Source organism: Hyla sarda, chromosome 6, assembly GCF_029499605.1.
Source record: "Hyla sarda isolate aHylSar1 chromosome 6, aHylSar1.hap1, whole genome shotgun sequence".
Taxonomy (NCBI): Eukaryota; Metazoa; Chordata; class Amphibia; order Anura; family Hylidae; genus Hyla; species Hyla sarda.
Genome location: NC_079194.1, coordinates 143,163,680 through 143,175,250, shown reverse-complemented (window position 1 = coordinate 143,175,250; position 11,571 = coordinate 143,163,680).

Genomic DNA, 11,571 nt, shown 5'->3' with positions numbered 1-11,571 from the left:
TCAGTTTCTGTCTTTTTAACAAGGCCTCTGTAAAAATGAAAGTGAGCTGATTGGTTGCTATGGGCAACTGGTCAACTTTTCCTCTGGACAGGTTTTGATAAATCTCTCCCCCCCCCCCCCCCCCCATTTCCCTTTTTGGTGTGGTGTTCTTAGAGTGGTAATTTATATTTATTGGTCTGGAAAATTGGATACTTTCATGGAAAATATTTTTTTTGACAAATAGATGACATGAGGTCACATCAAGTTTGCTAATTTTTACCTACCATCTTTCTCCCGAATATTAGATATCTCCCAAAAATAAGGCCCATTGTGCCTTTTCAATCTGTGCAGAATATAAGGACCCCCCCCCCCCCCCCCCCGTGTCATTTGAAGTGATCCCCCTCCCCCCACCTCTTTATGGAAAAAATAAGACACCCCTAAAAGTAGTATATAGATCTTACTGCATTATCACTGTTTGGTGTTTAAATAGTATATTGCCATGTCGTGCTTGGCATATAGATGTAAACACTATTCCACAAATGCTTTACCTGTGAAGGCAAACATTGCTGTGGCATGTCACTTTTCTTAGCTTAGTTAGACCTAGTATGAGTTTGCATTTATTTATTTTTTTTCGGGGAGGGGGGGGGGGGTTGTTCCATTTTCAAAGACACACACTGTAAATATCTTCTGCTGCAATTTTTTAAACGAATCACTGGATTTGTCAGATTTTATTAAAATTTGTAAATTAAAAGCGGCACAAAACCACTATGCAAAAAAATTGAAGACCCAAAACAGACAGGAATCCAATGTTCAATCAATCCAATAATCATCCAATGTTTTTTTAAATCAACTGGTGCCATATAGTTAAACAGATGTGTAAATTACTTCTATTTAAAAATCTTAACCCTTCCAGTACTTATCAGCTGCTGTATGCTCCACAGAAAGTTCTTTTCTCTTTGGATTTCCTTTTACCACAGTGCTCTCTGCTAAAACCTCTGTTCATTTTAAGAACTGTACAGAGTAGGAGCAAATCGCCATAGCAAACCTTTCCTGTTCTGGACAGTTCCTAAAATCGACAGAGGTGTCAGCAGAGAGCACTGTGGTCAGACAAAAAACTTCCTGTGGAGCAAATAGCAGCTTATATGTACTGAAGGAGTAAGATTTTTAAATAGAAGTAATTTACAAATCTGTTTAACTTTGTGGCACCAGTTGATTTAAAAAATTTTTTTTTCCAGTGGAGTACCCCTTTAACCCCCTTAACGACCACAGGTGTATATTTACGTCCTGTGGCCACTCCCGATAAGCTTCTGAGCGCGCTTCGTATCTGCGAGGTCCCGGTTACTATCAGCAACCAGACATTGCCAATTGGGCTGATGTGTGGTACCCTTTAGACACCGCCATCAAAGTTGATTGCGGCATCTAAAAAGGAGAATACACTGCCGGTTAGCTCAGCGTAGCTGTTCGAGATCGCCGTGGTGAAATCTTGGCATCCCCAACAGATGACAGGACAGCAGGAGGTGTCTTAGGCTGCATTCACACGTTTTTGCAATACAGTTCCCGTATCAGGTTTTTGATGAAAAACTGATTCCTCAAAACCGGACTAAACTGTGTCAAAATGTGTGTGAAAGTTTTAACCTGTATACGGTTAAAAACCGATGTCCGGTTGCATCCGTTTTAAGGAAAAAACTTAAACGTTTTTAACTTTTCACTCCATTATGAAGAAAGTTTCACTTGTTTGAAATTCCAAGAAAAAAAAAAACTGTGCAAAGTCAAAAACCATATGGTGAAAACTGGATGGTACCGTACGCACAATACAGTTCCCATTGACTCCCATGTTTAAAAAAAAAAAAAAAAGTATAAGGTTTAATACAGTTTTTCTCCAGGACCAAAAACCATGGTAGGCTACGGTTTTGGGTACTGGAAAAAACTGACAAAACTGTACAAGACTCAAAACGAACACAACCTGATGCATCTTTTGGCATACAGGTTTTCAGTGGAGAGTAAATGCATACGGTTCCATACGGTTTTCACATTGAAAACGTTTACGGGAACTGTATTGCAAAAACGTGGTGTGAATGCACCCTGCTCCCGGCTGTCCGATCAGCGTTTGATTGCTCCAAGCCGGATATCCTGAAAGTTAATAAATGTGATTTAACCCCTTCCCTAATAAAAATCAGAATCGCCCCCCTTTTCCCATAAAGGTGTAAATAAAAACAAACGTGGTATCGCCACATGTGTAAATCTCTGAACCATAAAAATATTGTTAAACACACTGGAATTATTTTGCGCGTATGCCATTGACAAAGTCTTTTTATACCATAAAAAGCGATCAAAAAGTAAGATTAAAACAAATGGTACCGATAAACTTCAGATCATGGCACAAAAAATGAGCCCTCATACCGTCCCGTATGCGGAAAAATAAAAAAATGATAGGGGTCAGAATATGACTATTTTTTTAACATGTACATTTTCCTGCATGTAGTTCTGATTTTTTTTACAAAAGTACAACAAAATCAAACCTATATAAGTAGGGTATCATTTTAATTGTATGGACCTACAGAATAAAGATGTAATTTTTACTGAAAAATGTACTGCGTAGAAACAGAAGCCCCCAAAATTTACCAAATTGCGTTTTTCTTCAATTTTGACGCACAATGATTGTTTTCTATTTCGCTGTAGATCTTTGGGTAATGACTGATGTCATTACAAAGTAGAATTGGTGGTGCAAAAAAAGCCATCACATGGATTTAAGTGCAAAATTGAAAGGGTTATGATTTTTAAAATGTAAGGAGGAAAAAACAAAAGTTGGAAAAACGATTGGTCCTTAAGGGGTAAACCCTTTTAGATGCTGTGATCAGTACTAACTAGTGCTTCTTATGGCTGATCTGATCCCCAGCAGTCATGCTATGGGTAATCTGATCAGTCCCCTCACCTGAGCCCTTCTCACAATAAAAATGTAAATGACCTTTTTTCCTAGTTTACTAAAGTCAACACGTGGACAAATGCAAAAGTCACAGCCACAAAAGTGGTACCAAGAAAAACTAAGTCAGGGCGCAAATTAAAAAAAACTGCTTCAGACTGATTAAAGGGGTACTTCAGTGGAAAACAATTTGGTTTTTTTAATCACCTGGTGCCAGAAAGTTAGATTTGTAAATTATTTCTATTTAAAACTCTTAATCCTTCCAGTACTTATCAGCTGCTGTATGCTCCAGAGAGGTTTTTCTGTCCACAGTGCTCTCTGCTGACACCTATGTCCATGGACAGGAACTGTCCAGAGCAGAATAGGTTTGCTATGGGGATTTGCTCTTACTCTGGTCAGTTCCTGACATGGACAGAGGTGTCAGCAGAGAGCACTGTGGTCAGACAGAAAAATTCAAAAAGAAAAGCACTTTCTCCAGAGCATACAGCAGCTACGTACGGGAAGGATTAAGATTTTTAAATAAAAGTAATTTACAAATCTGACTTTATGGCACCAGTTGATTAAAAAAAAAATTCCATCAAAGTACACCTTAACTACCACAGATGTATATTTACGTCCGTGGCTGAATCCCATTATGTGAAGCACGCGCTCAATAGCAGAGTGCTCTTTGTACCTGCTGGGTCCCGGTTAATACCGGACATCGCCGATCAAGCTGATGTCCAGTATCAACACTTTAGACACCACGATCAAAGTTCATTGCGGCATCTAAACCAGGAGAAAATACTGCCGGTTAGCTCAGCGGAGATGTTCAGGACCGCTGCAGTGAAATTGCGGCATCCCAAACAGTGGAGTGGACAGCGGGAGGTGCCTTACCTTGATCCTTGCTGTCCGAGCGGCGTTTGCTCCAAGCCTGAGATCCAGGCTGGAGCAATTGAACACAGATAACACTGGTCAATGCTATGCTATGGCATAGCATTGTTCAGTGTATGCAATCAAATGATTGCATGTAATAGTCCCCTATGGGGGGCTAAAAGTGTGAATATATATATATATATATATATATATATATATATATATATATATATATATATATATATATATATATATATATTAGTGTGTAAATAAAAATAAACATGTGGTATTGCCGTGTGCGTAAATGTCTGAACAATGTTAATTAAACTGCACGGTCAATGGCGTATACGTAAAAAAAAATCCAACGTCAAAAATTGCGTTTTTTTTTGTCACTTGAAAACCCTAAAAAAATGAAGCGATCAAAAAGTCCCATCAAAACAATTATGGCACCGATAAAAACTTCAGATCAGGCGCAAAAAAGTGAGCCCTCATGCCGCCCCGTATTAGGAAAAATAAAGTTATAGGTTAGAAAATGACAATTTTAAACATACTAATTTTGGTGCGTGTAGTTCTAAAAAAAAATTTTTTAAGTAGTAAAAAAATTTTTAAAATGGGTATCCTTTTAACCATATGGACCTACAGACTAATAATATGGGCCGGCATTTATCATTGTAGGTGTGAGTCATTTTTCTACCCACTTGTGTGCTGTAATGTGTAGGAGCACCAAATGTATTAAATGGTCACAGAGCATTTCATAAGTTTTGTGCAGGTCACATTTACTGAAATTTCTCTCTTCACATACATCAAAAAGCGAAGTCTGGGCTGGTGTAGTTTTAGAGGCTTTGCGGCCTTTTTGTGCCTTTTCACAAAAAGACGCAGTTCATAAAACCCGTCCATATCATGTGTATTGCCAAAATCAGCAGAAATGTGTAAACCAAAAGGCAAAATTAAACCCTCCTTGCGCCTTTTTTTGCACACAAAGGCCGACATTTATCATTGTCTTTAGACTGTTTTTTGTCTACAAAAGGTGCAAAAAAGGTGCAAGCAGGGCTTATTTGCACTTTTTTGTGCCTTTTGGTTTACATATTTCTGCTGATTTTGAGTTGCAATCCACTGATTTTAGCAATACACATGATATAGAAGGGATTTATGAACTGCGCCTTTTTGTGAAAAGGAATAAAAAAAGCGCAAAGCCACTGAAAAGTCTCTAAAACTACACCAGCCCAGACATGGTGTAGCTTTTTGGTGTATGTGGTGTATTTCTAAAAATGTGACCTGCACAGAACTTATGAAATGCTCTGTGACCATTTAATAATTTGGTGCTCCTACACATTACCAGCACACAAGTGTAGAAAAATGCTTTACATACATCTACATTGATAAATGCCGGCCAAACAGTCTAAAGACCATGATAAATGTCGGCTGTAGTATCATTTTTACCAAAAAGTGCACACTGTAGAATTGGAAGCCCCCAAAAGTTACAAAATAGCTTTTTTTTTTTTTTTTTTTTTTCAGTTTTGCCCCCACAAATTTTTTCTGGTTTCGCCATAAATTTTTGGGTGAAATTATGTCATTACAAAGTACAATTGATGTTGCAAAAAAACAAGCCCTCATATGGGTCTGTAGGTGCAAAATTGAAAGTTTTCCGATTTTTAGAAGGTGAGGAGGAAAATACAAAAATGAAAAAACCTGTGGTCCTTAACTTGTTGGGGACTGAGGGCATATGGATACTCCCTCGCGTCTTATCACTTAAGGACGGAGGGCGTACCCGTACGCCCTCCGCATTTCCGATCACCGCAGCTCGCCGGACGGTGATTGGAACGTGATGCCTGCTGAAATCATTCAGCAGGCATCCCGTGCCAATGCCCCCCTTGTCGGCGATTGCCACAAATTGCCGGTGAATTCACACTGGCGATTTGCTGCGATTCCGGGTCACACCGGTCTCCGGTGACCCGGAAAATAAGGGGGATTGGGGGGTCCCCCTGAAGGGATAGGAGTTAGGTGGCAGGGGTGCCACCCCTCCTATCCCTGTTATTGGTAGGTCAGACGCGACCAACCAATAGCAGATTGGGGGGCGGGGGTAAAGTTCGGGTACCCCGCTCTGCCCACCCACGGTAATCCGGGCAGAGCAGGGGAACCGTAGGTCACTTACCATCGGCGGCAGCGACATGCGGCTTGCTCCCTGGTACAGACTACGGAAGCCGGTAAGTTGCCTAGCAACATCTGGAGGGCTACAGTTTGAGACCACTATACAGTGATCTCTAAACTGTAGCCCTCCAGATGTTGCAAAACTACAAATAAAAGCAGTTTGGGCATGCTGGGATTTGTAGTTTTGCACCAGCTAGAGGGCTGAAGTTTGGAGATCCCTGTGCCAGTGATCTCTAAACTGTGGCCCTCTAGATCTTGCAAAACTACAACTCCCAACAAGCCCAAACAGCATGCTGGGATTTGTAGTTTTGCAATATTTGGAAGGCAACAGTTTGGAGTTCACTGCACAGTGATCTCCAAACTGCAGTCCTCTAGCTGGTGCAAAACTACAAATCCCAGCATGCCCAAACAGCTGTCTCAGCATACTGGGAGTTGTAGTTGCGTACCTCCAGCTGTTGCATAACTACATCTCCCAGTGTGCCCTTCGGCGATCAGTATATGCTGGGAGTTGTAGTTTTGCAACAGCTGGAGGCACATTGGTTGGAAAATACTGAGTTAGGTAACAAAACCTTTTCTTTTATAACCCCTTGTAAAAATGTTAAATTTGGGTGAAAACTTGCATTTTGTTAAAAAATTAAATCATTTACATACCCCTTGTTACGTTCCTTTTAAGGGGTGTAGTTTCCAAAATAGTGTGCCATATGTTTGTTTGTTTTTTTTTTTTGCTGTTCTGGCACCATAGGGGCTTCCTAAATGCGACATGCCCCCCAAAAACCATTTCAGCAAAATTTGCTTTCCAAAAGCCAAATGTGACTCCTCTTCTGAGCATTGTAGTTCGCCCGCAGAGCATTTTACATCCTAACATGGGGTATTTCCATACTCAGAAGAGATGTGGTTTCCAATTTTGGGGGCATTTTCTCCTATTACCAATTGTAAAAATGGTAAGTTTGGGGGGAAAAAACTGCACTTTAGTGAAAAAAAATCATTTAAACATCCAACTTTAACGAAAAGTCGTCAAACACCTGTGGGGTGTTAAGGCTCACTGGACCCCTTCTTACTTGCCTTGAGGGGTGTAGTTTCCAAAATAGAGAGAGAAAAAAAAAAAACCACATGGCATACTATCGGCTCCATTGGGGGACAAAGACCGTGGGTGTATCTTGCTGTCTCTAGGAGGTGTGAAACTATGGTAAAAGTCAGCTCCTCCCAGCAGGATATACCCGCCTTCAGGCTCTGAGCTAGTCAGTTTAAGCTTAGTGTCTGAAGGAGGTGGACATGGGCTGAATTCTCCAGTCCAGGTCTTCTGTTTTTTATTTTTCTAGTATAGGGACGTGTTCGTTTTTTATTCCTTTTCCGTTTTCAGGTGGGGACTCAGGAACTGCGGTTCACTGTTTCCCCATTGCGAGTAAGGGGGCACAGACATTGTGTATATGCGCTGTTAACCCCCTCTCACCAACAGTCAGCGTCTGGGTGGTACCTCATGGGTCCGGGGTCCCCCTTTTTTTTTTTCTCTGCTCGCCTCGCTTGCGCATAGCAGCCTGGCGTGATCCAGGGTCAAAAAGCTGACTGAAGACTTCACTGAAGACTCCATTAGGTAAGTTCTTCTGACTGAGGTAAGTACTTTCCGCGAGTCAAGACAATTCAAGAGCGTTATTCATTTGACAAGGACTTTGTCGCTAAGGTGGCTTCCCCTCCCTCAGTGGATCCACCAATCTCCCGGATCTCTAAGGCGACTACACTGTCTCTGGCGGATGCCGCTGCCTTCAAGGATCCCACGAACAAGAAGGTAGAATCTTTAGCGAAGTTCGCTTCTGAAGCAGCTGGCTCTTCTCCTCTTCTTCCCATCTTCGCCTCGACATGGGTCTCCAAGGCCCTGTCAGAGTGGTGCCAACAGCTCCATCAGGATATCTTAGGTCCTCTGGGGGGGATCCCGCTATCTGCTCTGGCTCTCCGATGCGCCATGGCTGGGGACTTTCTATGCGCTGCTTCCATGCAGTCAGCCCGTTGTTCTGCCTTTGCTGTGGGTCACCTAGCAGCCCTCTGCCGCTCTATGTGGCTTAAAGCTTGGAATGCGGATGCCGCTTCCAAAAGGTCTCTCACTGAGCTTCCCTTTACCGGCGGCCGACTTTTTGGCAAACGCCTTGATGAGATTATCTCTGAGGCAACGGGAGGTAAGAGTTCCTTGTTACCTCAAAATAAGGCTCACCCTACTTCCCAAAGGAAGTCCTTTTTCTTTCGGTCCTTTTGGACCTCTGGCCCCAGTAAGGGGTCCAAAGAGGCGCCCTCGCGGGACAAGAAGGCTCCCTCGTTCTAGACACACCCATCTTGGAAGTCGGACTCCAACCGCTCTGGCCGTTTTGCGCCCAAATCGGGCAACCACAAACCCACTTCTGCATGAAGTGAGGCCTCCACCCGCGGTTTCTTTGCGGGTGGGAGGTCGTCTCTTGTTTTTCCGAGACATCTGGACCTCACACATTCAGGACTCTTGGGTCAGGGACGTGGTGTCCAACGGTTACCGAATCGAATTCACCTCCCTTCCGAGGGATCGCTTTTTCCGATCCCGGGCCCCCCGGTCTCCTCCCCTGGCGAAGCAATTCTGTGCGGCTCTCCAATCTCTGCTTCTCCAGGGGGTGATCGTCCCTCCAGGGGAAAGTTTTCGGGGTTTCTATTCAAATCTCTTTGTGGTCCCCAAGAAGGACGGTTCTGTACGACCAATCCTAGACCTCAAGCGTCTCAACCTCAATTCCATCCGCCACTTCCGGATGGAATCTCTCCGCTCGGTGGTGGCGTCCCTGGAACAGGGGGAGTTCCTTTCATCGGTGGACATCAAAGATGCCTACCTCCATGTGCCAATATTTCAGGGCCATCATCGGTACCTCCGTTTTGCGGTTCCGGAGGGGCACTTTCAATTTGTAGCCCTCCCCTTCGGTCTAGCCACGGCTCCTCGGGTCTTTACAAAGATCCTCCTTGCGCCAGTGATGGGCCTGTTACGGTCGAAGGGGATCTCGGTAATACCCTATCTGGACGACCTTCTCATCAAGGCTCCAACCAGAGATCAGACTCTGGAGAATCTGGACCTCACTCTCCACACTCTGACTCGCTTCGGGTGGCTGGTCAACCGGTACAAGTCAGTCCTCCAGCCTACCCAGTCTCTAACCTTTCTGGGGCTTCTATTCGACACGGCCTCTTCCCGAATTTGTCTTCCGCCGGACAAACGTCTGGCGCTCCGGGAGGGGGTCCGCTCCCTGCGGACTCAGGTATCAGTCTCCATCCGCACTTGTATGGAAGTCCTGGGTCGGATGGTGGCAACTATGGAGGCTGTACCCTTTGCCCAGTTTCATTACCGCCCCCTCCAACTGGCGATTCTCTCTCGATGAAACAGATCTCCTCTGTCCCTCGATCGTCAGATTGTTCTCCCTCTCGGGGTCCATCAGTCTCTGCTCTGGTGGCTCCGCTCCCCCCTTCTTCAAGGGCGGTCGTTTCTTCCCCTTCATTGGCAGGTTGTTACAATGGATGCCAGCCTGTCGGGCTGGGGCGGCGTGTTCAGGGATTGGACGGTTCAGGGACTCTGGTCTCCCCAGGAGACCCTTCTTCTGATAAACATATTGGAATTACGGGCGATTCTTCTTTGTCTTCTTCATTGGGAGCCCCATCTTCAGTCCCGTCCTGTCCGCGTTCAGTCGGACAACGCCACGGCCGTGGTGTACATAAATCGACAGAGCGGCACTCGCAGCTCGGCAGCCATGGCCGAGGTAACCAAAATTCTCTCCTGGGCGGAGAGCAAGGTTCCGGCCATTTCGGCGATCCACAATCCGGGAGTGCTCAACTGGGAAGCGGACTTCCTCAGTCGGTCCTCACCCGACCCCGGCGAGTGGTCTCTTCATCCGGAGGTCTTCACACAGCTCTGCGACCTCTGGGGCATTCTGGACGTGGACCTCTTCGCGTCCCGGCACAATCGGAAAATTCTTTCGTTTGTGTCAAAGTCCCGGGACCCTCAGGCTTTGGCCGTGGATGCCCTAGCGATTCCTTGGGCGGGGTTCGCCCTACCTTATCTGTTCCCTCCTCTTCCACTCCTTCCCAGGGTTCTGAGGAAGCTCAAGGCAGGTAGCTCCAGATTGGCCCCGAAGGTCGTGGTACACCGACATAGTCAGGCTCCTGGACGACGTTCCTCTGCGCCTTCTGCTCCGCCCGGATCTACTCTCAGGGTCCTCTTTGCCACCCCAATTTACAGTCGCTGCATTTGACGGCGTGGCGGTTGAGACCAAGTCATTTGCACCATGCTTAAGGCTCGTAAGCCCTCCTCCGCAAGAATTTACCACCGTACTTGGCAGTCTTCTTTTCGTTGGTGTGAAGCTCAGGACTTCTCCCCGGTAACCTTCTCTGTTCCCTGTCTTCTCTCCTTTTTGCAGTCGGGGTTGGAACTGGAGTTGTCTCTCAGTTCCCTTAAAGGTCAGGTTCCGGCCCTTACTGTTCTTTTCCAACGGCCCCTGACTTCTAATCCTCATGTCCGGACCTTCCTGCAAGGAGTGGCGCACGCTGTTCCTCCTTATCGGTCACCCTCTCCTCCTTGGGACTTGAATTTGGTTCTTAGTGCCCTCCAGGGAGCACCCTTTGAGCCCCTTAGAGAGGTGTCTCTCCGCCTCCTTTCTTGGAAAGTGGCGTTTCTGGTGGCTATCACCTCCATCCGGAGGGTGTCTGAATTGGCAGCTCTTTCCTGCCGTTCTCCGTTTCTGGTGATCCACCAGGACAAGGTTGTTTTCCGGCCAGACCCTTCCTTTTTACCTAAGGTGGTCTCGGCCTTTCATCTCAATGAGGACATTGTCCTCCCGTCCTTTTGCCCGGCTCCTTCTCATCCTAAGGAGCGCTTACTACACAAGCTGGACGTAGTTCGGGCTGTTTGGTCTTATCTCTCCATCACTTCTTCGTTTCGTCAGTGTGATTCCTTTTTCGTTCTTACGGAAGGTCATCGCAAGGGACAACCTGCTTCCAAGGCCACCATTTCTAAGTGGATTTGGTCCGCCATTTCGGAAGCCTAGCGCTGTAAGGGGAAGATTCCTCCTTTCAGGGTTGTGGCTCATTCCACACGTTCTGTTGGGGCATCCTGGGCTCTCCAGAATAGAGCCTCGGCCTCGCAAATTTGCAAGGCACTTACCGTAAAATCTCTTTCTCAAAGGATCCATTGGGGGACACAGCTCCCGCCCTTTTTGGGTTTTTCCTTTGGTTCTCTGTCCGAGGGTGTGTTCAGTTATGTTTTTTCTTCTGGTTCTCGGACAGTTTGGGGTTTTTCCTTGACCTATTGGTCCTCTGCTATTGCTCCGGAACTTAAACTGACTAGCTCAGAGCCTGAAGGCGGGTATATCCTGCTGGGAGGAGCTGACTTTTTTTTATTACCATAGTGTCACACCTCCTAGAGACAGCAAGATACACCCACGGTCTGTGTCCCCCAATGGATCCTTCGAGAAAGAGATTTTACGCTAAGTGTTAAAATTTTTTTTTTTTTTTTGCTGTTCTGGCACCATAGGGGCTTCCTAAATGTGACATGCCCTCCAAAAACCATTTCAGAAAAACTCACTCTCCAAAATCCCATTGTCGCTCCTTCCCTTCTGAGCCCTCCGAATACTTGACATACACATATGAGGTATTTCCTTGCTTGAGAGAAATTGGGTTACAAATTT